Source organism: Antechinus flavipes, chromosome 6 (genome assembly GCF_016432865.1).
Source record: "Antechinus flavipes isolate AdamAnt ecotype Samford, QLD, Australia chromosome 6, AdamAnt_v2, whole genome shotgun sequence".
Classification (NCBI taxonomy): Eukaryota; Metazoa; Chordata; class Mammalia; order Dasyuromorphia; family Dasyuridae; genus Antechinus; species Antechinus flavipes.
The window spans coordinates 214,123,485-214,129,484 of NC_067403.1; the positions used below are offsets into that span (position 1 = coordinate 214,123,485).

General features: G+C 36.1%; 1 protein-coding gene across 1 annotated transcript in view; it reads right to left on the reverse strand.

Annotated features, from left to right (window-relative positions):
• Positions 1 to 5,611, reverse strand: part of BTBD10 (BTB domain containing 10) — a 94,795-nt gene extending 89,184 nt beyond the window's left edge. The window contains exon 1 of the mRNA XM_051965757.1: positions 5,298 to 5,611. The gene's annotated coding sequence lies outside the window, so the exon portion shown is untranslated. The remainder of the gene's footprint in view (positions 1 to 5,297) is intronic.
• Positions 5,612 to 6,000: the final 389 nt, after the last annotated feature.

The following is a 6,000-nucleotide window of genomic DNA, read 5'->3' on the forward strand; positions in this document are numbered from 1 at the left end:
TGGGGTTGTCTTGGCAATGATACTAGAATAGTTTATCATTTCCTTCTTCAACTTTTTTTACAGATGAGAAAACTGAGGCAAATGGAATTAGGCAACTTGTCCAGGGTCACATAGTTTATGTCTGAAGCCACATAAAGTCATCAAGAAGATGGGTCTTCCTGATTTTGAGCCTGATATTTGAGGCACTGCACTATCTAGTTTCCTTTATTCTAAAACTCCAATGACAAAAATTCAACCTCAAGGAGTTAGCTTAATGCCATTAAGAAGTGTATATTTGAAACAAGATTGCCCATTATCACCACTATTATTCAATATTGTAGTAGAAATGTTAGCTTTAGCAATGAGAGAAAAAAATAATTGAAGGAATTACATTAGATAATGAGGAAATAAAAAATCACTCTTTGTAGATATATATTTAGAGAATCCTAGAGAATCACTAAAACTACTAGAAACAACTTCAACAAATTTGGAGGATATAAAATAAACCCATATAAATCATCAGCATTTCTATATGTTACCAACAAAGCCTAGCCTCAAGAGATAGAGAAATCCCATTTAAAATAACTATTTAATATAAAATATTTGGGAGTCTGCTTGCTAAGACAAAGCCAAGATCTATATGAACACAATTACGAAGAAAAAGGTGCTTGACAAATTTATTGAATGAATAAAAATTAAAGAAATTATTCATTTCCATTCAGCTGGTAGTCTTATATTTTTAAGCTCCATCTTAATGTCATTATCAGATGTCTGTTTCATTTAAATCCAATTCACTTGAAAGGCATGACATCATCTTCTCAAAGTCATGTTCCTCTTCCAGAGTGGAGGATAAACAGTGCATGAGTAAAAGGGGACTCAATTGGCCAGTTCCAGCAGGACAATACAGCTCCCTCCCTCCTGTCCTTCTTTCCTTTTCCCCTCCTTCTCTCCCTTACTTCCTCCCTTTGTCCTTTCCTTCCTTTTTCTTTCCTTCTTTCCTTTCTTCTTCCCTTCTGTCTTTCCTTCCTTCCCTTATGTTCTTCCTTCTTCCTTTTTCCATCCTTTCTCTCCCTTCCTTCCTCATTTCCTCCTTCCCTCCCTCCCTTCCTTCCTTTCTTCTTTCCTTCCCTCCTGACCTTCCTTCTCTTCTTCTCTCCCTCTCTTCTTCCCTCCTTCTCTCCTCTCCCTTTCGCCATATAGAGAATCATACCATTATTTGAAGTATATATGTATATATATATATATATATATACTCTGCCAAATATAAATTTTGATCTCTTAAACCTCACAAGATATCTTAGAGTTTACAGGTCTTCAGGACCATGCCTAAAACTCAAATCTTTTTGGCTCTCATTGATTGACCAACTATAGGTCCCAGGTAGACCCCCTCTTGATCATTGTTTGGGCCCTGACTGGCTCACATTGAAAATAAATAGCAGTTGTTTCTATTTTGGCCAGAAACCCTGAGAAATCCCCCCCCTGATTTATTTATTTTTTGAGGTAAAAGAGGCCATTTCCTGCCGAATTTATAACGTAGCTTTAATCACTGATTAAGTGTGACCTTAGTCAAACAGATCTATTAAAGACATTAGCTTAAAAAGGCTAAATTCTCCCATTGCATCCTGGGCCATCTCCAGTTGCCCTGATCTATATCTTGCCACTGGAACCAGATGGCTTCGGAGAAGAGAGTACAGTTGGTGACCTTGCACAGCCCTTTGATGTGGATTTTGACAAAGCTCAGCCTGCTATTATCAAGCAAAACTAAGTTCCAGACTATCCTGTTTATATAGAATTACTGTGAGGAAGGAATGCTCTATCACCCTCCATTGTCTATCCCTCAGACCTCTGGGCGTCTTGGAATATTGATTAGTATGTCTTTTAGATAATCTGGGACCTGGTGTGCCAGGTGAATGTGGCTCCTTGATCTCTGAGCTACCAAATTCTTTCCTGGTACTTTCCCACCTCCCCTGAGATACCCCCAAGGTTTATTTCCCCTATAAAAACTGTTGCCACAGTGAAGATCTTTACTACTTTTCAGGACTTAGCCCACTATGATCTTCTCTCTCTTCCTCATCGTGCCTTCCTTTTAAGGGCATCTTAGCCTTACTATACCATATTATTATAGCTAACTGGTTAAACTTGTCAACTTTTCCATGGATCTAACCTGCCAGTCAATGACAGCATACTCAGCATATTTTTTTTAATGGATTCTTTCAAACTTTTTTCCTTGGTAACCCTATTGCTCTCCCAAATCTATTTCATATTTGCCCATTGTACATCTTTCATTTTATCTGTAATCTCTTCTCCTAAATAAACCTATCATTTTGGCAAAGAGATGACTATTGTAAATTTGTCACCTGTTTATTTCAAATTAGCAGTTGCTACCTTGATTTCATTATCTCCCTCACTTAAATTCAGTTCACTTAATGTGTCATGGCGTCACCTTCCCCATGTAATGGTCCTCATGGAGAATGAAGGACAAACAGCAACAATAGCTTCATCATTTCTCACCTAGACTATTCAAATGGTCCTTCCTGCTTTAAGGCTCAATTCTCTCTCCTCTAGTCTATTCTCAACACAGGTTACAAATTGATTTTCTTTTATGTATAGTTTGGATACTTCATAAACTCCAGTAACTCCTCCTTGCTTTTTGGACCAAATAAACTCTTTTGTTTGACTTTGAAAGATCTCTGTAACCTGGTTTCTGATCCCTTTGATCCTAGGATCAAATGAGATATTTGTAAAATTATTTAGTAAAGTACTATACTAAAAATGTACTGTACTAAAAAAAATCTGGCACTTGGTAGGCACTTAATACTTTTCCTCCATGAATACCTTTTCACTAGCATATTACCCCTTGTATTCACTCTGCAATCCAACCAAACTATCCCTCTCAGTATTGTATTCTATCCCATTTCTATTTCCTATTTCACTATCTATCCCCTTCCCTTTCCCTCCTCACCTCTGTCTCACAGACCATCTCTTTCAAGACCACCCCAAGCACCAATTTCTACATGAAGTTTTTCTTGATTACCTCTAATTGCTAATGCCTCCCTTCTCTTAAAAAAAAAAACAGTTTTTAATGATATTTATTTATTATTTTATCATTATTCATATATATTTTATTATATATGATAAATATTATTTATTTTTATATTATTATTTATTTATTATTACCTGTAATATTTATTCCCTTGAAATTTGTTCTGTATAAATTTGTACTATTTTTTTTCCTGCCTGAATAAAAAGCTTCTTAATAGCAGGGACTGATTCTTTGTTTTTATACCTGCATTCATCTAGCACAATGCATATAATACTATTTAATATTTGTTGATTCATTGATATATCATTATAGAGCCTATGTAAATTTCTCGCTCTGTCTACAGAATCTGTGGTCCTGTAACATGTAAACTTGGCTCCAAGTACCTATTTATGTCTATCCTAACTTGAATGTCTACTCCATGGAAATGCTCTATAACAACCTAATACAAGACTTTGCATGTAGCAGGGGCTTAATATATAGTAGGTGTTTTTTTTTTTTTTTAATTAACTTTGCAGTCACAAGTGTTGGTAAAACTCTTGAGTACTGTTCCAACCAGATTAAAATATCATTGGGAAACATTTAACAAAATAATTTAAAATAAACTAATCTAACATAGGTGTTAATTTGAGATAGATTTGTTTGTTTTTTAAGCCAATATGGGGCAACTGGGTGGCACAGTTGATAAAGTGATGGAGCTAGAGTCAAAAAGATTCATCTTCCTGAATTCAAATCCGAGGGTGATTCTGGGCAAATTGTCACTGATCCTTGTTTGCCTTAATTTCCTTCTCTGTAAAATGAAAGGGAGAAGAAAATGGCAAACTACTCTTATACTAAGAAAACCCCAAATGAAGTCATGATGACATGAATGTGACAGAAAAATGACTGAACAAAAGCAATATCTAAATCCAAACTGACCACTGAGTGAAGGATTTTTCATTCTTAGAGACTTCTCTGAGTCTTAAAGGTTTGAGATCTTTTTGGTAGAGAGAATACTTATACGCAGTGTCATATATCCTTGAAATACTGTAGAAAACATGGTTGATTTAGTTAGCATTTTATCTGAACAATGAAACAAGGACTCCATCTAGTGACCAAAAGAGTGCATACATTTTGGAACTAAAATCATCAGTATTTTCAATTATATTTTATATAGCCTGGTTTCCAAGAATATATTGAAGTGATATTTAAAACTGGTTCAATACACACACACATGCACACTTTTACACATACACACACTTCTAAAAGACAATTAGCTTCAAGTGGAAGAAACTAATGAAATTGAAACTCTAAAACCTCCTCTACACACTCCACCGAGTCTGACTGTTAGCTCATCAGTGCAATTAATCTACAACTTTTCTGTCAAAGGGCAATGGAATCCTGGAATTTGCTAAAACCCAGACTGCTTAAATCCTAGCATTTCTTAACCTCTTAAGTATTCAATAAATATCTATTAAGTACTTCCTGTGCAAGTAGCTGTCAATATGGGAACTCACACGGTCATATTCTTGTCAGTTTTTATATAGCCTAGTTTTAACTAAGACCCAAAATATCATTGATCTCTTCCCTGAAGGGTACAAAAGCATACCTTTTAAAATTACAGAATCTCAGATCTAAAAGGGATCTCAGAGTTTGACCTTGTAATTAAACAGGGATCTTCTCTGCAGCATGCCAGTAAGTTGCCATGAAGCTTTTACTTTGAGTAACTCCATTGATGATGAGCTCACTCTTTCTGAAATAACCCTTTTCATTATTCAATAAATATAACAATGACAGTTAACATATAGTGTTTACCAGGTCCCTGCTACTTTGGTATTTTTACAACTGTTATATCATTAGATCCTCACAACAACTGTGAAATATGTGCTATTATTATCTAATCTCCCTTTTACCGAAGAGGAAGCTTGAAATAAATAGGGTCACACAGTAAATATCTGAAGGTGGACTTGAACTTGTCTTCCTGACTTTAGACCCAGTGTTCTATCTACTGTATCACCTAGCTGCCTCTAAGTTCTAATTGTTAATTCAGTGCAATTCAGCAATTACAAACATTAAATGTAATGTACCAGGGCACCTACCAGAATTTATCTATTCAGCTTCTCCCCGTTGAGCCTAGTTCTTCCCTTTGGGGTCAAGCAGAATAATAATATAACAATAGCAGCTCACATTTCCACACTGCTTAATGGTTTACAAGGTACTCTGCTTCCAACAGCCTGGTGAGTTAGATAGTAGAAATATTCCCATTTTGCAGATGAGGCAAGTGAGGAAAGTTACTTACCCAAAGTCAGACACTGGTTGTAAATGGTAGAGTCCAGATTCCAGCCCTGGTCATGTCTTTCCATTAAACCATACCACATTCACTAGTCTCGTGTCTCTTCTAAAGCACATCTCTTCAAATAGGAGGATCCTGATAACATTCCCCAAAGTCTTCTCTTTTGCAAACTACATGTCCAGATTTCTTTCTATCAGTCCGGCCTCGTATAAAATGATTTTTGAATCTCCTCTTGTCATCTTATATGATTCTCATTTGGCTTCTTGCCTTTGCCAGTCCCCAAATGCATGCTAAATTAACTGGCAGGTCATGATGTCCTCTCAGTTAGTCTTAGAGGCTTAGGATACTTCTTATTCCCTTTGAGAGGACTAAGAGATTAACATGCTGTACTTTATGCTATAACCTTCTCTAGAGTGAAACTATGTCCTTCCCTAGAGATTTGAGTCCAGAATAGAAGCACAATTAATACACAAATAGTGGAGCTAGAATAGAAGGAAAACTAAACAACATACAGCCAATCCACCTCATTTTATGGATGGTAAAGAATTCACCCCTGGCATATGGGGGGTTGGTCATGTGCCTTGTTTTTTCTAGTGTCCGACAACATCCCTGTCTTTTGGATGATTCTAAGTATAAAATGAGCATGACAATCATTCCTTCCTTTCTAAGATTAGGATTCAAGCCCTGGCTCCCTACCTCTATAATGCTG